We start from the raw sequence: 21217 nt of genomic DNA, 5'->3' as shown, positions 1-21217 counted from the left end.
GTGTGCCATTGTGTCCATCTCACCCGTCCCCCCACTCCCTGCTTCTTCCTCTTCCTGGTGCTGTTGTTTCTATAATTTTGTTCCTCCACACATAAATACATGTAAATAACAAATTAGAATACTTCCTTGATTCTTTTAGGTTTCAAAACTTCTCTCTATTAGTTTCTTTTTAATTTTCCATATAAACAGTTTTTCCATGTTCAACGACACATAGAAGTCAGCAGCGCAACTTATTCTATCAACACACTTTCAAAAACATTCTACAACACGTGCAGGTTAAAAGTTCATCAATTTTTTTAAACCTAATGATTTTTTTTTGCAACATTTTCTTGAACATTTAATGGCACATGCAGGTTAAAAGTTCAAGATTGTTTTAAGCTCGAACAGTGCCTTCCAAATGCAAGTAGCAGGTGTGGTTGGCTTGAGCAAATTTTATCCTATGATATGTACTCCACGTTGAAACTGCTTTTTCTTAACCAATCACAAAGATGCTTTTCCACAAAAGGAATGTGCACCCTACTTTTAAAAAACAATGCTTTTCATCTCCCAAACAGTTATCGTTTTGTATGGCAAAAAAAAGTCGTTCCTCATCTTTAAACCTATCTCTTATTCTACGAAGGTACTGCATGAGCTACAGACTTCTTCCCATAACTTCCAGACATACCTTCCAAATGCTAGTGTGGATCATAGGACATAGCTATATTTTCTGGTGCAAGAGGTATGCAGAACTGATAAGTATTGACTTAGACCTAGGTTTACAAAATATGGACATTAAATGGTTTGCACAGAGAGGATTAAAGTGGCACCAATTGTTGCCTTTGGTTAAAACATATTTGCATCTTCCACACCCTGACCTCATGATTGTGCATTGTGGTGAAAATGACCTAGGCACATTAACTGGAGTAGGTTTGGAAATGTTGATGAAGGACACCTTTGGACAATTGATGTTACTTTTGCCTCAAACTGTCTTTGTATATTCCAATATATGCTAAAGACAGAAGTGGAAATGGTCAAACCAATTTTGTCCTCAGATTGAAAAATCTAGGAAGAATGTCAACAAAGCTGTGTCTGCATACCTCAGAGACCATAGAATGGGGTCCATCTACAACAACAACATACGTTTTGATATGGCTGATATCTACAGAATTGATGGAGTACACTTCACAGGTCAGGGAAATCGAGTTTTTCTGAATAACTTGAAGCTGTGCATCCGCACTTATGTGTAGCTCCAACTAATGAACACAAGGGCTCTTTTTAGAGCCACCCTATAACTGACAACTTAGGCCCTCTATTTTAGGGCCAGGTAATGGCAACTCCCGGACCCTCGCCAAAATGTATTCTCCACACAGCTGAGGCGCAGTGGCCAGACCATCTGACTTTGCAGCTCAGAGCTCTTGCTTTGGCCCCCGGCTCTAGAGACAGCTCAGGATAACACCATGTGACTCTGGGCAATAGCTCACTTAATTTCCACGCCGGCCTCCAGCACCTGCAGACCCGTACGAGTGAGTAGTTTGCACTTTACAAATACTGTATTGATTCGAAAAGACACAATTTAACTTCACACTCCCTCTGTAGCACCCTCCAATTGCCTTCCAGATGTCACACTGTTCAAAACAAAAGTTCCTCCTAGTACGTAGGAACACATGCTGACACTACTTGGACAAGTGTGCCTCAGCGGCCAGAAAACATGAGGTCAGAGCACGGAGCTCACGATTTAATCCCCTGCTCCGGCAGCAGCTCAGCTCAGCACCATGTGACTCTCGGCAATAGCTCACTTTATAGCTCACATAATTACCACCCCAGCCTCGAGGGCCTTCAGACCCATAGGAGTGAGTAGTTTGCGCTTTACAAATATCGTATTGATATACCTTCGCACTCCCTGTATAACACCACCTAAGCACCATATAAAAGTTGGAAAGGTGTGGCACAGCGCCCAGAGCACATGACTTCACAGCATAGGACACACAGTTTGGGCTCACGGTCTCATCCCCAAGTCCAGCAGTAGCTCAATTTAGCAGCATGACACTCTAGGCAATACCTCACTTAATTTCTGTACCCTGCACTTTCAGACCGGTAGGGGTCAGTACTTCGTCCTAGTAGGTAAACACACATGCTGACACTACTTCCACAGCTGTAGTGCAGCGGCCAGGACACATGACTTCACAGCATAGGACAGACAATTTGGGCTCAGGCTTTAATCCCTAAGTCCTGCAGCAGCTCACCTTAGCAGCATCAGACTCTACGCAATACCTCACTAAGTTTCCATAGCCCAGCACTTTCACACCGGTAGTGGTGACTATTTCACTTCGCACCCACTCTATAGAACACCCTAAACACCCCACAGAGGTTACAGTGCTCCTACCCTCCTCTTTCCTACTTTTTTTCCCCCTTTTTTTACCTTACTCGCTTCAATTGAAACACAAAATGGCGCCAACACTTCCAAGTTTCAACCGCTCGCAGCCAATAAGCAGCAAGCTTGTGCTCGTAACGCCTCAGCCAATCTGATGGCAGAATTCCCAAATATTGAGATCTATAAATTTCAATATTTCTCAGAAACTACTGAACCGATTTACACTAAAAAATAAACACAAGCGTGCTCCCTAGACCAGGACCCTTCTCCCTGCCAAATTTGGGGTAATTCTGTTCACCCGTTCCAACTGTAGCCTTGTCTAAAGTTTCCTATGGAAATTAACATGGAGAAAACACGTTTTGGGACTCCCCTTTTTTCTCAGCCCCACCTTGATGAATTAGCTCCTAACTTCCAACATAGGCGCTACTATGACCAAATAATTAGTTTGTAAAATTTCATGAACATTCATCAAACAACGCAAAATAAAAAATGCTCTTCCTATGGAAACTTGGTCCTAATTATAACTACCTACTGGAGGCCGCCAGTAGGTTATATATATATATATATATATATATATATATATATATATATATATATATATATATAACCTTGACCTCGTCTCCGGTGAGTAATCTGCCAAAAGCACAAACAAGACGGGGCTACGTTTTGCTACAGTTCAGCGAAAGTTTCCATTTCTGTAAAAACTCCTATTTGCACTGAAACGTACAGGCAACTAATTTACTGCAGTTAAACACGAACGGAATAAAATTGGCATTATGTTGAGCAATGCAGTACGGGAGAGAGAGCAGGAAGCCGATGCGCTATTCGAAAATGTGGTCAGAAATAAAAGCAAAGATGCGAACAAGAACACGCAAAAGAATGTAACTGAAGATGTTAACAAAGACTCTAACTTGTTGTTAAAGAATTTGGAGAAAAAAATGCGAGCTGAGCTTACTAAATGGTGGGAAAGTAAATCCCTGACTAAGTATGTGGAAGTGAATCGGGTCCCTCGGGGTCTGCGCATACTATTGGCTCCCAGCTTCGAGCACCCTAATCCAGCAATGCTACTCGAGTAGGGGGAAAGTAATTTACAGCAATCGATGAACTTAATAAGGATTCTAATTAAGTATGCTGATATAGACCGTTTAGCCCTCGCCAAAGAAATCGAAGAAATAGAACATGGTCTAAGCAAAATGGAAAACCAGGACTGGATTTTGAAAAAAATGAATGAAATTAAAGAACGTTTAAAAAAATATGAAGAAAAAATAAAAAATAGAAAAGTACATAAATTTGCCAGGGACCTGGAAGATTATGAAAGAGGCCAAATCTACACTTTTGCTAAGAAGTACGAAAATATCCGCAAAATGAAAGGGACAATGGTAACCAAACCAAACGTCTTGGAAGCTAGACAACCGACAACAACTGGGGATTCACCAGAGTTAGACACAATATCTCTAACAAGTGAGTCCAGTTTAAGTTCAGTTGGTTGGAATTCAAGTAACTTGGAAAACGCAAATATAATTCCTGGACTTGGCGATGAAGTTGATTTTTTAGTACAGGATCGGCTAAAAACTCTGAGACCGAGAAAGGAAAGAAAACAAGCCGACGAAGGTGGGACACCATCAGAAAAACCGCCCGTAGAAAACGCAAAAGGCAAGCCAAAAAGGAGGCAAAACTACTGGCGGAAAAAGAAACAATGAATGATAACACTGTAGTTAACCTCAGCTCAATAACCCTTACGAAAGCTGAGGAACAATTGCTTGCTTTAGGTCTCAACTTCTGCCCTAATACCAACTTTGACTATGCTTCTACGCGTGTAGATGTATTTCTATTCATTAGAAAATTAAAACTCAAAAAGTTTCATGCCCTAAAAAATCTAAGAGAAGACAAGCAAGACAAGCAGGAAGCCTCTGACTCCTCCGGCCTGCAAGTCGGAGAAATACCGGCGTTATGGGCTTTACATAGCTTGAACAATGAAGACGATTTGAGTTCCCAAGCACCAACTCAAACCAAACTTAGAGAACTGAATTTATTGCAAAAGGGTGCTGGGGAAAGCCCTTTCAAACCTAAATCAACCTTTATGCCATTGATGCCAAGAGACGCAATCGACGTCTTTCATGACCGCATCGTGGAGGAAATAAAAGAATTGAATTGTTCCATTGATCGCAATAGAAAGTTCACTTATAACCAACGACAAGTTTCTTTGAACAAATTGATTGATAAGCTAGCCAACGATGCCTCTGTCATTGTCAAAAAATCTGATAAAGGGGGCAATGTGGTCCTGTGGCCCAAACAACAATACGATTTAGAAGCCAAGAGACAGTTGAATAACTGTGAGTGTTATGAGCAAATAACTTGGATCAAATATAACAAAGCGAAGGACAATATTAAGAAGGAACTATTAAAATGGAAATCTGAGGGTTTGATATCTAATGAGGAGTACAAATTCCTATTTAACACTCACCCCCGGCTACCCTTCCTTTATTTGTTACCAAAAATCCATAAAAACACTACCCCCGTTCCTGGACGCCCTATAATTTCGGCGATAGGAAGCATGACTGAGAATGTGGGCTCATATATTGACTTCTATCTGCAGGACTTGGTAAAAGCTTTGCCCTCTTATCTGAAAGACACTGGGGATTTTTTAAGACACCTTAACAACACAACTTGGTCAAAGGATTGGATTTTACTAACTCTGGATATAGAGTCTCTCTATACCAGTATAAGACACGAATGTGGCCTGCGTGGTGTTGAACATTTTCTAAACACACGTCCTGCTGAATATGCTATGCATAATAAGATGTTAATGTCTCTTATCTCATGGTGCCTTAATATTAACTACTTTTCATTTGAAAAGAATATATACAGACAAAAACAAGGGGTAGCCATGGGGGCCTGCTTTTCCCCAAGCTACGCGTGCTTGCATGTGGGTTTTTGGGAAAAGCAGGTCCTCATGAACGAACACAGGGCTATGTTCGAAAATAATGTGATTTCATGGCTTCGTTATATAGACGATGTTTTTGTTATTTGGAAGGGCAGTATGCAAAGTGCACAAGAGTTTGTTAACTTGTTAAATATCAATGAGTTTAACCTTCATTTTACTTCAAACATGAGTGACACTAAGCTAGAATTTTTGGATGTCCAGGTACAAATAACTGATGAGACACTGATTACCTCAGCATACAGAAAACCATCTGCTGGCAATGCAATATTACATGCATCTAGTGCGCATCCACGTCATTTAATAGCTAGCATACCCTACGGGGAATTGTTACGGCTTAAACGTATCTGCAGTACATCTGAGCAATTCGAGGTCTGCAGTCAATCATGCTTAGAGCGTATGCGCCAGATAGGGTACAGTGAGGAAATTCTCAAGAAAGCCATGGTTAAAACGAACGAAAGACCCAGAACTGCCCTATTACCTAGCACCAATGTAATTGACATGAGTACAGCGGATGAGAATAGTTCACCTAGGCTTATCACCACTTATTGTAGACAGGAACGCAAAATACGTAACATCATGAATAAAAATTGGCCCATAGTTCTAACAGACCCCATTCTGAAAAACACGTTGCCAGAACATCCCAGCGTGACGTTCAGAAAATCTAAAAACATGGCCAATCTCTTATCTAAGGAGATTCCTACTGGGTCTACCAGTATTCAAACTTGGATGCCCACAAGTAATAGCTTTCGCAAGTGCGCCACATGCAGGGCATGTAACTTTGGGGCCAATACTGCCACATACAAAACCCCATTTAAAACAAAAGAATTGTCTATCAGGGGTAAATATGATTGCCGCACTGAGTACGCTATATACGTCCTCACTTGTACATGCGGCTAGCGCTATGTAGGCAGCACAAAGGATCCTGTTTATATGCGTATCCTACGGCACATTCGTGCTATCATCAACAGTGATCCGGCTTACCCGGTAGCCAGACATTTTAAAGTGAGTCACAACAAGAATGTGAACTGTTTGACTTATTTTGTAATTGATCAGGCACCGGTACTAAAGCGAGGTGGAGATAGGGACAAGACTTTGAGGCAGTTAGAGACAAGATACATTTTGAATCTTAACAGTAAGCATCCTAACGGCCTCAACGATAGGGAAGACATGCATACCTTCCTTTAATCCGAGTTACAGCAGTCTTGTCCAATATTCCATCTCCGCATTCATATAATCACGGTAGCTGTATCCATTCCGGGCCTTCTGTTACAAACCATCATAATAGGTGCCCTAGTGACATATGTATGGTTTGCCACGAGCTTATAATTTTTCTATCCTGTTATTTTATCTCTCTCCTGAATCATTATTTTAAACCTCCCACAATTTTGTTGGTTGCACTTATAACACTTAGCACTTTATATTTGGGATTGCTGTTTTTGCAACACCAGGTCATGTAATGCTCCTGGGTTGCAATAGGGGCAATGGATAGGTTTCTATCCATTCTTATGTGGTTCAGCAAAGGCACTTTAACATAAGTAGGTTTCTATACACTGTAACATGACATCAGATTGTAATATGTCAGTGAGCCAGCTTAAACTTAAATTAATAACTAGACACACTAAAGCTATTTCAGCGAAAGTGAAACACATTGCCATTTTGCACAATCATTTTTTAGCATAATATTTATTTATTTATGCAGTATAAAATATTAATATTGACTTTTTTATATTGTCTTTTATAGAATTTTAACATATTTATATGTTATTTATTCGATGCATTGGCGTTAGGAATTGCATCGCTGTATAGACGTGTGCAATAATACTTTTCAAGTTGTACTGTTTACATAATAATATGCTGCTAGCTCACTTTTGCACAATTCAAATACGCATTTAGGCGGTTATAAATGTTCATTGTTACTTGATTGCAATTATAAATCTCTTTTTACGTGCCTTGTATAATTATGCTGCTAAAAAGTTAAAAGCTGCCCATACATAGCGACCAATTGTATGCACATGTAAAACACCTCACATTGGAAGTCTACTTTTTATGTCTATCACTAGATCACGTGGTGTCATTGTGAAAGAAAAAAATGAGTGTGTGCTCTATTTAAAATGAAGAATACTGCATGTCCGTCATGTGATCAAGGGCAGTCCCTGCCCGAAACGCGTCATGCCAAAACCTGAACTGCAAAATGGTTAATAAACGCCTGCTGTGACACTCTGCAAACCGTGTGGTGGTCCGTATTTTCTGTGAGTTCAACCTGGGAACAGAATTCGATCCATATATATATATATATATATATCTTCACACGCCAGTTCCCAGTTTCCCGGCCATTAAGCGCTCGATGTGGGTGCAATCCCTACGGCAGAACCTCGCCGTTAATTATTCAACACTCCTCCGCCGCTTGGACGAAAGCAATGGGTGCACTCCCTTTAAGTTCCACAAATTAGTTTATTACAATCCTTCAGCAATGAAAACAAACACGATCTACGCGTTTCAGTGCTCCCAGCACCTTGCTCACTCAAGGTCGGCTTGGGATCACCTGTACCTCAGCGATCAAACACAAAAGACCAACGAATCCCAGATGATGGCAAAGGATATTTTATTCCTGAGAGAAGTACAGCAGCTTGGCAGACGACGCGTTTCGGGCAGTTGCCCTTGTTCACATCAGAAATATTTCCCACAATGCCCTCTTTTTAACTGAATGTGTATACACCATGTGACAAATAAAAATAAACAAATATATATATATATATATATATATATATATATATATATATATATATATATATATATATATATATATATATATATATATAATTCAATAGTGAAGCAATTGTAGGTAAATAGTTATGTTAAAAATGTACTTATTTATGCAGAGACCTATATACGTGTTAATCACAGAATAATAGAACCAGAAGAAACATGTACATTTGTTAAGCAGAGCTAAGGATTATCTATATATTTGTATACATTATTACTAATCATGTTAATACAAAAGAATTCATTCATATAGGTCCACAGATATAGTCCAAACAAATGCGTATATTCACAGTGATATGCTATATATATATGCTATATATTTGCTTGAGTATGGTGGTTGTGTGGGGAAGAGCCAACTCTTGAGTACTCTTCTGAGGGTAAGATGGTTATTTGTGGATCTTATGTTTGGATAAAGAGTTCCAAAGTATAGCTACTTGAACAGCAAAGGATGAAAATATGTCTTTAGTGTTGGTGGTAAAACAATAGAGTTCATAAATCAATAAAGTTATATTGACACAGGAATGAGTGGGGTTCATCCGGTTTCCAACTCGCTAATTCTCTTTGGGGGTTGAATTTCTGTGTACTGTTTTGAATTTGACTGCAGTGTTCCTGACTTTAGCACGAAAGTTACGCTTCTAACTAAAATTACGCTACTAATGACAATGAAATGATTTCTGATACTTTGCACTGACCCTAGCTTGCACATATTTGCTTTAATATTTTACATGGTCTCTGAACTTGACGGCTCAGAGACCATGGCAAATCCTTTGCCTTTAAATAAATGTCAGTGCGGAGTTCTCGCCCGCTTTTTCACGCACAAAATCCTAAAAATGTGTCTAGAAATCGCAAATTCACATACATGCAGGCCTCTGCAGGGAGAATCCATATTCTTACCCCAGAAAGCACCCTTATGGTCATGTCCCACATGGAACCCTCTATGGAGTTAACACCCTCACCTCCTATTTAGACTCCTGGCCCCCTCTTAACATAGACTCCCTTAAAATCAGTTTAGATAAAGTTAAGTCCGGCTCTCTCAAAGACCCTCTTCCAATTTCAATACTGGAACAGCTTGACATCCCCCATTTGCATGTCATCCTAAACGCCCTGAATTCTTCCTTCCTTGCATCAACAGTCCCCTCACATTGGAAACATGCCATGGTGACCCCTCTCCTAATAAAACACACCGCGGACCCTGATACTCTCTCTAATTACCCAACGATTTCCCTTTTGCCAGCCTTCTCAAAAATTCTCGAGTGACATATTCACTCCCATCTCTCACAGTTCACTTAAACCACTAAAATCCTCCACCCCTCTCAATCCAGTTTCCGACACGGATTCTCCTCAGAGACTACATTGCTGGGAGTCACTGAGAGGCTGCGACAAAATCTTGATGCTGGAGAGACAGTTGCTCATATTGTTAGACCTCAGCGCGGCGTTCAACACTATCTCCCATCCCATACTAATTTATACACTGTGGTCTCTAGGCATCCGTGGCTCTGCCCTAGATTGGATCATCTCCTTTCTGGACAACCGCACCTTTAAATTGTTTTCTGCCACGACCAGCTCCAACACCCACTCATCCCCCTAAGGAGTACCCAAGGGCTTTATCCTTATCCCATTGCTTTTTAACTTATATGTCAGGCCTCTAGCTGATATAGCGTATTAAGCTGGTCTGACGCTTTTCACCTATCCCGACGACTCCCAGATCATTTTTTCCCTTTCAAACACCGACCCCTTCACACCATCTGTCCTTCAGCAGGGCCTTGGGGAAATTGCAAAATGTGTGAATCTCAACTACCTTAAACTGAATGGTAAAAAAAAACCAAGGGCCTGATCCTAGGTAAAAGGAAAGATCTCTGGGGCCCATTACACTGGCCAGCTGATGTGGGTGCTCTCCCGCGACCCTCCAGCCATGTCCGTAACTTGGGCGTAACCATTGACAACTCACTGACCATACACCATCAAGCAGTCAAGGTTACATCTGTGTGTTTTACCATCCTAAAATGGCTCAGGAAGATCATCTGGATACTGCCAGTCACCACCCAAAAAACAGTGGTCCATGCCCTTATCACCTTACGGCTGGGCTACGGAAACATCCTGTATCTAGGTTCCAACAAGGCTGTGATCCGTAGACTACTGCTGTTACAGAACTCTGCAGCAAGACTTCTATGCAGAGTTCCCAGAGCCTTCTCCCATCTCTGGGTACCTCTGTGACTTACATCGGCTCAGGGTGGAGAACCGTATCAAGTTCAAAGCCCTGAGTTCTATGTTCAAAATGAAAATAGGCATGGCACCTCAGTACCTGCAATCCCTTGTCGGCCCCTACGTTCCCACTCGTCATTTGAGGTCCGCAACTCTTGGTAACTTCACGGTTCCCAGGTTTAAACTCGCCTGGATGGGAGGAAGATCTTTTCCCTAGCTCGACCCGTCCCTTTGGAATGCTCTTCCCCTTGTTATCTGCAAAGAAACTAAATACACCTGCTACCGCAGATCTCTTAAGACCTGGCTATTTAACCAATAATTTCATCCCACTACCGCCATGTTTTGCACCTAGTCTGTCATGGCGCCGGGAAAACCTTTTTTGGGTAGCTGTTGCACCTTATAAATTCAATACATATAAATCAACACAAAAAGTATTTTTAGAACTCTCCTCTCTTTTAAAACTGTGAGCTGACCTTTTTAATAAGAGTCTTGGGGCCACATTATCAAGAACAGCGATAACATTTTCGCCGCTTTAGCGGCAGGAAACTGATGCTAAAGCGGCGATAAGGGGCTTGATAATATGCCCATGAGAATTCCCATAAATGCCCAGTTTCTGGTGTGAAGAACATAAAACCTGGGCTTCTATGAGAATTCACAAGGGCATATTATCAAGCCCCTTATCGCCGCTTAGCAGCGGTTTCCTGACGCTAAAGCGGCATTAATGCTATCGCCATTCTTAATAATATGGCCCTCATCATCCCAACATTATCGCATTATTGGAAAGGATACTGGGGGAAATCAGACGCGCACTGGGCGGGGACCACTTTGCATTCAGGGCTGTGCTACTGCAAAAAAACCTACATATTTTAGCCAACCGTGATACATAATTTGGATCCTCACTTTGACAATATTCGAAGCATCCTGCTGTTAAGGAGAATTGAGTTCTAATCATAGCTTAATCTCTTGTTCACATTGTGTGATCTTCGGCATCTGCGTGGGATTCTGCAATTGTCAGAAATAAGAAAGCTTATTACTGTGTGAAATTGTTTATTACAATGTATTAAATAAATTAAAATGCACACAAGAAAGACCATTTCGTGGTAGACCGTGTAAGACAAAAGAACGTGTCAAACCCACCACCCTACTTCTTACATAGTGCAATTTTGCAGTAAAAAAATCAGGAAGCTCTGATCCCTTGGAGTGTTTCTCACATAACAAATTCACATTCCTAAGGCAGGTTTGCAAGGAAGAGCATGTGCCTGAACCCAGGTATGTGATAGTCATTGTCACAAGGCAATATGAGCACTATGTCCAGAGCTACCCACAGATGGTGCAAGACAAACCTTAAATACAACAGGAGGGTTGGGCTGGGGTGTGTGGGAGGCAGAGGAGGAAAGGCATAATAGGCAGGGGAAGAAGCTGAAAAGTGGAGAATGAACGGAGGGGGCTTTAAATTGACCATGAATATGTGTGGGACGATTGCTCATAAGACCAGAAGTCTGACAAAACTAAGTGCACTTGTAGAAGCGCTATGTCTCATGAGTGTACAGAAGTAGTCCCAGGAGGTTGGTGCATAGCAAAGCTCTTAGTACTCAGGAGTACCGCATTCCTTCTCTAGACTTGATAACTTTTCATTTGCAAATATGGGCTACATAAATTACATAACTATGTAAGGAAGAAGTTTTGGTGAGGGCTATTTCGGATCACTCCATGCTTGTATAGACATCGAAAAACAATGCGGGGGAAATGTCAGAAGGGTGGAGAATAGACTTGTGAGAACTAAAGGATAGGGCAGTGATGAAACATATATCGATTCCTATATTGATTCAGATCTCTGGTTTATAGCAAACCAGGTGACCGCAGAATCGGGGACAACATTACAGGGGACCCTATAAGCATATGAAACAAAAGTGTAAGGGAAGGACAATTCTAGGATAGTGGAGAAAGGTTGTAGCAGAATATCAATCACAAAAAATATTATCTGACATAAACATAGTTGTGCTCTACTGGGTGTAATACATTCTCTAATAATAACTATATTGGGTGAAATTTGGGTGAAATTTTTGTAATCAATATTTGGCCAACTGTTTGTGTCTGACACAACTTAGGCCATTATATTCTAGTACCGTACCAGGGGTAAGAGGAAAGACTGACATGATAAGTTAGGATGTCAGATAGCAGATAAAAAGAAGACTGTTCATTGATAGAAAATGATGCAAGATCTTACTGTCTCATCGCCAAGAGAGAGCTCTATGACATTGGCAATAAGGCATACAAAATATTCAGTCGTCTCAGCCTTTATTTCCAGTAAAAGATCAATTTGTTTTCAAACCCAGACCTGCCTGACCCTAAGATGTCTACTCATGTACATGAATAGCTGTACTCCCCAAATTTAGGTAGGTAGGAGTGTCTCAGGTTTCTAAACGGAAAAAGGCTTCATTTTAGCTTTCTTCTGTTAAAAAACGTACTCCTCTGTTAGTCAGTAGTGAAAATCTATCCCCTTGATTTTTTTCACAAGTTCCTTCTGATCTGATGTCAAATGGTGGTAGACAAGCTGGGTGTTTAGCTGGTGCATCCCCAGTGTGTAGGAAGGCTAATTGCGTTTCCATGATGTACCTATTCTGTGAGGGAAAAAAACCCTACTAATGTCATGCTGCACTTGGTGTGTAAGGGATGGAAGCTTGTACTGCTGCTTTCACTATATACCTTTTCTGTGAGTAAGAGTAGCATGCACGCTGAATGACCTGATGTTCCTGTTTAGTTTGAGAGGAAATCTTGTACAACTGATGCCCTGATGTACCTGTTCTGTGAGCAAGGGTAGCGTGCACTGCCGAATGCCCTGATGTACCTATTCTGTGTGAGAGGGAAGCTTGTACTGCTGCTGTCATGAGAGCAAGGGTATTATGCACTGCTGATGCCTGATGTACCTGTTGTGTGAGCAAGGGAAATGTTTATTGCTGATGCCATGATGTACCTGTTCCATATCAGAGGGAAGTTTGAACTGCTGACAGTGGCATAACAAAACTCGATGGCACCCCCTACAAAGTGCATGGAGGGGGGGCCCCAAGCTCTGGACCCAGTCAGGAGCCTCTGCAATGTGCTGGTGGGGGCCACTGTGGCTCAGGGCCTGCGCCACAGGGGCTTAGGGCCTATTGCTACACCTCTGACTGCTGATGCCCTGATGTGCCTGTACCGTGAGCAAGGGTAGCGTGCACTGCTGATGCTTGGACTGTACATATTTTGTTAATAGTGGAATCTTGCACTGGTTTTGTTCATTCATGTCATATACAGAAGCTTCAATGGCTGACCTGTTGAACGAGATGAGAAAGCTTTCACTACTGATGCATATGCTCTAGGTATTCTATATGTTACAAGGAAGCTTACACTGCTGAATTCAGTGCTGTACTGGTTGCAATGCCTATTATGATGCTGTAGTTCTTCTAGGAGTGAGAAACTTGCACTACTAATGGCAGGCTCTGTCTCCTCTCTGAGTTAGGGAAGCTTGCATTGCTAAGTCTAGGCTCTGCCTCCTCTGAGTTAGGGAAGCTTGCGCTGATAACACCAGGCTCCGCCTCCTCTGTGTTAGGGAAGCTTGTACTCCTGATATCCATGTGGTACCTGTTCTCTGTGCTTGAGAGTAGAATTGCACTGCTAGTGCACTGTTCATTGAGGACGGGAAGCTTGCACTGCTGAATCCAGTGCTGTCCCTGTTATGTGTGGACAGAAGCTTGCACTGCTGATTACACTGCTGCGTGTCCTCTGAGAGAGAGAGTGAGGTTCTGTAAATTACGAATTCGTTCGTGCTCAGCCTCCATTTTGTGATCGCTGCCATTTTGTGTTGCCCTCACTCAGGCAGCGCGGCGAACGCAATGTTTTTGTTGTTTCTGCCTTTGCGTGTCAGGTGGCTTCTTTGCTCATGTTTTCTAACGAGTGTCAGGGTTTGGCCGAGTACACTAATTCCTGTCTGAGCTGATTAATCCCCGTCCGTACTACATGTTGGTTCACACCATTGTTTCCTTTTAGTTATCTTGTCCTTCGCTACATGTCTCATGCATTCTCCTGTTTCACGACTGTGCTTCTACAACACGCAGCTGTGTTTTCTCTGCTTGTAAACCGAATTGTGTGGTTCCATTTTTAATTTACTTAAGGGGTCGAGTGCCAATCGGAACCAGGAACTTGAGTTGCCTTAGTCTTAAAACATTGTCTATAACGTTTGCCTGTAGCTCATGCTCTTGTGTGATTGCATTTTGCATTGTATTGTATCATATATAAACCTGTGCGCCACGGAGTTAAGTGGCAGTCTCTTTTGAACCTCGTTGTACTGACGACTTCTAAGACCACTGTACTAGCTGCAGCTAATGAATACCATCTTCTACGCCAGACGAAGAGTCCGTGTCTCTGTTTTGACAAGGCAGGTGAATCCCGGGGATTTTAGGCGTACCCTGCGCCACCGGGCCTTAAGGCTGCGGTTCTCCAAGAGAGAGACGCTTGCCCTGCTAATTCCCTTTTGTGCCTATTCTGTGAGTTAGGGAAGTTTGTACTCATGATTTCCCTGTAGTACCTGTTCTCTATGCTTGAGAGGAATCTTGCACTGTTGCTTCCGGTCATGTATGTTTGAGAAGAAATATGCAAATGAGCCTTGGCCCTGCTCCCCTTGGGAACAGTCCAGCCTATACTGCCAGGTTAGGTCCTCCTTGTACCGGAAACAAGCATCCTGGGACTGGCTTTGGGATATGCCACAGCGAAAGAGTCATAACAGCAAGTAGAGAAATCTAGGATGCTATGACGCCAGCATCATCTGGATAGAAGTTAATGCATTAAATCTAAGGCTCCCAGTTTTATGTTTTTACTGATTTTTACAGATAAATACAAACAGAAAACAATGTGTTTTCTGGCTGCATTTATTTTTAGAAGCAGAAAAATACAGAAAATGGGGCTTCTTTTATGTGGCTCTCCGTGCTGTCTTTCATGAATTCCAGGCCAACAACTGAGCAGATAGACAGCATGGGGAGTTAAAAAGCAGGATAAAATGTCATTAAATACAGTCATATGTCAATATAGCAACATATATTTGTAGAACAATGCTAATATTTACATGTGAGTGTATTGTTATGTTATATTTGGCTGCCTAATTTTGCTAAAACACGACATGCATCAAAGTATGAGTGCTCATTTATTGGTTAAATAAATGTGGAAATATGAAAAAATGTCACTACATTTATTCACAAAACACAAAATAAATACAGAAATTTACTGATAAGATGGCTAAAAAATAAATATGGATCATTACAGACGGAAATGTTAAAAAAGGGCATTGGGAACTCAAACATAAGCAACAACAAAAATATTTCAGACAAAAAAAAGGATGGGTTGGCTTCCATTGGTAAAAGTAGGGGCAGCTGCTCTGCTATGGTGGAGGAGTGCAACCCTACTGCTCTCGGAGCAGGAAAAAGGAAAAATAAAATGATAATAACATCGTTATCATAATTCAATTTTTACAGGGCTGTGTCAGGGAGGGTGGAGCAGGGTGGGGCTGGTGGACAGGGAGGAGGAGTGGTTCATGCACTTAAGTCCGCATGACGGTTTGGTCGGCTGTCTTGGGCCGGCCAAACAGTCATGCGCACTTAGTATGTTCTCCACCACGCTGTAATACATAGACTGGGTGGAGAACATGCACAGGCTCCCTGTCCCCCTCTGAGTGCCGAGTCAGTGTGCCTCCGGGACTCGCTGGAGAAACGGAGAGATGGTGGTGGAAAGAGGGCGGCCATTAGGAGGTGAGTATTTTTTTTTTTTGTTCCTTGCCCCGTCAGTCCCCATTCCCTGCCAGCTGCCAGTGGGTAAAAGGCAGCTTTTCCATAATTTGGAGGTAGCTATACATTAGAAGACTTGTAAAGGAGGTTGGAGTAGCAATTTTTTGGTCTGGTGAATAGCCAAGACTTTTTAGTTCTCGTTAACTACTATAGTAGACTTACTTATAGAGGCTTTCAGCCAGCCTTCTTCATGCATTGGTCCGCTGCTGTGTCATTCACATTTTATTTTTGACCATTACTATGATTGACGGCAAATGCTCTTTCACAAAAAACACACCTGCGTGCAACTACTTCCCTTTAGTGGAAGGTACTGCTATAGTGCGATACCATAGTGACTTTTTGAGACTAATAAAAATAAATTTGCTTGTAGCCAATGTTCCCTTTTTCATATGGCCTAGGGCCAAGCAAGGTAAAAAAAAAAAAATAGGTAATAAACTCCACCCCATACACTGTATGATGCACTACTGCTTTATTGATTTTGCATAACGCCTACTCCGTTTGCTTGCAGGTTAACTTCGTTGTTTTATTTCCTCGAGATAATACGTTTTTCTGAGGTCTCCCTAATTAAAACAAGCATTGGCAAATCCACCAGGAAATTGTTAACCTGCTTTGTGTATTGTAAGCCCGTGCTTGCATGTGTTAGCACATCAAAACGAGACCTATTGGCTTTGCCACTTCTTATTTGGGCAGCAACTGCGCCAATAAATGCATTTCATTTCTTCACGATTTGATGTAATTTATAATATGATCATCACAAACGAAATTGTCTCCAGGTGTTGTACAGGATGACGCCTAGGTTCAAGACATTCGCATAAGATGCGTGTTTCCCATCTTACTCACAGCGGGAAGTTCACATTGTCTCGCGCCTTTATAGAGTCGGGCGGTGGTGGGCTAGAGTGGAAGATGGGGGTCTGTTTATTTATTTTTTCTAAAAGCAGCTGTCATTAGGTAGAAGCTCCCGGCCGCATTATTGCACCGTGTAATGGTATCCTTCCCCCACTGTGAAGTATATCATTTCTTTTTATTACCGGCAAAGAGCTTCTTAGCCATAACTGTGGACATATAAACAACATCAGCGCTATTCCAGTTCATTAAGTGTGACCGACACAATTTTTTAAAGTACCACTCAGCGAAGTCAGAAGTGAGGTAGCGTTCTTCGGGCCAGGAAGAAAAGGAAAAAAAAGCTCATTACAGAAAGCCTGATCGGTACTCAGAAAAATCTATATAGGTATCACAGAGATTGGTTTCCAAATGAAAAATAGAGGCTTGACGTGAACCACGGGGCCTTTTATCCTCTCCTCTGTTTATGTGTATATGAAACTGTATAAACGGCACGTTTGGCCTGTTCATTGCCACTAGATGGCACTCTGACAACAGCCATAGATAGCCACCAAGCAGGAAGCCAGTGTATTGATAAGAAAGATGAGCACATAATGGCTGAAAATGAATAGTAGAGAGCATAGCATTCATTGTCATATGTTCGCACAGAGACTGCTTGTGCAGAAGGAATGTTTTGATCTTGTATCTTTTCATAACACATTGGGGTAAACAAAGCATCACTTTCACTTTTGTATCCACCAGCTATTAACATCTTTCCGTGGCTCTGAAGAGTTTTGAGTTCATCTTTGAATTTGAGATAAACATGTGGGCTTATATTTCTCAGTGAAGTGCCAGTTATACAGGGAAAGTGTGATACACCAGAATTCTATAAATGAAACTGCTCAGGTTCGTAGTCGTGCCACACAGTCTTTGGCTTGCTTTATGTCACATTTTCTTAGTTTTCAATTCTAAGATTTGTTCTGCCGACAACTACTCCTGTCAGTCACACACCATTCTATATGGTACTTCTGCAGGTGTTTATGTAGCATTCTTCACATAGGTGCTGCAGGCTTATCTAGTCTAGGGCCAGGATTTACTAGGATTTTGCATCGGGGTTGTGTCACTTTTATGGTGCAGCCCCAGTGCAAAACTTTGGAATTCACAAAATCACGCAAAACAAAAAAAAGAAAGAAATGCAGCGCATAGTGCTACTTTGTGTAAGGTTGGCATTACATGGGTGGGGCTTGGGCGTTCCAGTGCATCTGCACATACATGTTGATGCAAACCCATATTTACAAGTATTTGTAAACATAGATATACTCCGAAAAGAAATATCTTTATTTCCAATTGTTATTTCCTCTTTGTATACGTATTCCAAAATACAGCACACATACAAAGATGAATAATCCTCAAATTATGGTTTTTGTGCAGGAGGGTAACCCATCTCTGTGCTATATTGCATGAAATCTTGGTAAATCCAGTCCTGAGTCTTAGTTCACAAAATGCCCCTTCAAGGTTTTGCTCACCATTTCAACTTCCCACAGAGGTAGAGATGATGTTTGTTTTCTGTAAGTTAGCATCATTTATTGGATGCAGGTGTTGAGGATTTTTGTGGGTATATGTTTTTGTGCATCATTAACAATGTGCAGAACGCATTTGTATACTTGATTACATGTATATACATTCATATAGTACTTACTTTTGAAAAGAATTCTCTATGTTGAGTTTTCCTGATATTTGTTAACTAGGACACAATTTAGTTTTAAATGCCATATTTCCCAAAATGGAAGTCACCCCTGTCACTCATGCCTCTCCCTCCTCTCCGCCGACATCTCTCCTTACAATTCTGCATCACACAGTCAAGATGCGATGTACTGGTTTATTTCCACTGTTATTGTTATTCTACTCTCAATGAACTTTCAGTCACAACTCGTAATATTTTCAAGGTCCTTCCATTGGTTCACTGTGCCCTCGTCTTTCTTATAACATATTATTGTTCATGTATCACATTTTGTTCTAGCATCTCCAGACGACATTAGCATAGATGGTGCTGAATAACTATGAATGTCGTGGGTTGGTACTTTAAGGCAATATGATTTATTTTTTCATGCGCCCTGATTTCCTGAAGAAATGTTACTTTGTTCACACCACTGTGAATTAGCTGTTTCTATTTATTTCATATATGAAAATAAAGTATAAAACCCCATGATTTTGAGGGTGAGCCTGTTGTCTTTCCCATTCTACTAGGAATGCTGTCCATTAGTTTCCAATTGTGCTGCCCACTTTGGACTTACAATACTTTCTGAATTTTGTATTCTCTCTATACATTTTAATTTGAGAGCCTTCATGGCATTTTCTCTGTGTCACTTCATTTTGTTTTTTGTTTGTTTTTTATTAAGCCAGTAGACATTTACAAAAATAGAGACAGAATTTAGCGAAATCAAATGTACATAAAAAACATATAAAACATACAACATGTTCAACCAGACCGCAAACGAAAAGCATATAAATACAATGGAAACAGAGGCAAAGAAAAGGAAAAAAAAAAAACAATAAAAGGGAGTACAAACGAAATATACATACCCCTCTATATATCATCTTACACTAATGTACTCCTGAATATACTGTTATAATATACGTTTTTACTCCTCATATATATATCAGTCTATTTGATAACCCTTCTAGGGGTACGTTACCAACTACACATTATTTACATAATATTTACATCCATATTCCTGCTTTTCTAACTGAGAATACGGCATACTTGCCTTAGGGTATTAAAAAGAGATTATTTTACACTTTAGGAGACAAAGAATGTAATCTCTTGTTGCCGTGCGGTATTAACTAGTTTCTTGTTCTACTGGTGACAGATGATCTGTTAGAGCCCCCCTAATCTTAACACCCAGTTTGCGTTTCCGTGGGGTTTTAATAGCATATAAACTAGTCTCAAGTTTACAGATAGCAAAGAGCCTGCCTCTCCACCTCTCAAATATAAGGGGCTCTTACTGGCGCCACACTGAAGCTATACATATTCTTGCTACTGCAACCGCAAAATATATTAAATATCTATATGCATACATTCGTTGTGTGGGTGTTTAATCCTTTATAACCCCCAGCAGCATAACTACTGGGGTTATTTCAACCCTTACACCTGTCACCTCTGTTGGAAATATTTGCATCCTATCAATCTATGTTTTCAAGTCTGGGCATGTAGCAAACATGTGAACTATGCCTACCTGTTCTCCCCCGCATCTAGTACATTTGTCCTCATTTGTACCACCCCAACTTGCAATTTTAGCAGGTGTGTAGTATAAATTAAACATGGTTTTGTATTGTTGCGTTCTCAAATTTGAGGATATTAAAAGTTTTTCAGCTAGATAGATGGACTCTTGTAAAATATTCCCTACTCCTAATACTCTCGTATTCCATTTACTATTCTGTACCTCAACATCATCTTTTTGTAGATCAATAAGTGCCTGATATATGATACCAATTTTCTCTTGGGCCATCACAGGCCATAAGCTTACTTTTTTCAGCTAAGCATACGATATCCCTCCTCTTACATAGATAATCCCGGATCTGCAAGTATTTAAAAAAGTCCGATTTGTGTAGACCATATTTACTCATCAAAGAAGCATAGGTTTTAACACCATTGTTGTCTACTAACATGCCCAAGGTTGTAATACCTTTGCTTCTCCATTTCTTCATGATGCTATGTAAAAAATAGGGGGGAGCAGTGCTACTGCATCAGTATGTGTTTAATAATTTATTTTGCCAAGATTTAGCTGTCTCTTAATTTGGCATCAGACCTTACAAGAAGCCTGTAGCACCTTGAAGCGGGTCTTCTTATAATAGCTTGGCTCTAGAATTAAAAAAAAAGTTATTTCTGTCCTTACACCGAATAGTCATTGATATATGTGAGTTACCTCACCTAAGGTTTCACCATTAATTCCCACCAGTAATATTCCTATATGCTGTAGTAAACAAGCCCAGTAATAAAATTGAAAGTTTGGTACTGCCCAGCCTCCTCTATCCCATGGTAAAGTCATACATTTCAGTGCTTGCTGGGGCTTCCCCTGTGCCTATAGAAAACTATTGCAGATCGATTGTAGTCTCTGGATTTGTTTTCTAGTAATATCCAGTGGTACTGCCCTGAAAAAGTAGAGAACCTTTGGGAGCACCTTCGTTTTCAAGACATTACATCTTCCCAGCAGTGACAGATGTAAGTTTTTCATCCTATCCAAATCTTTTTTAGTCTTAATAAGCAGAGGCTCCCAATTAATTGTAACCATCTTATCTAGGCAAGCATTCAGACGTACTCCCAAATAT

Source organism: Lissotriton vulgaris, chromosome 9, assembly GCF_964263255.1.
Source record: "Lissotriton vulgaris chromosome 9, aLisVul1.2, whole genome shotgun sequence".
NCBI classification, from domain to species: Eukaryota; Metazoa; Chordata; class Amphibia; order Caudata; family Salamandridae; genus Lissotriton; species Lissotriton vulgaris.
Note: the sequence above shows the minus strand (reverse complement) of the source record.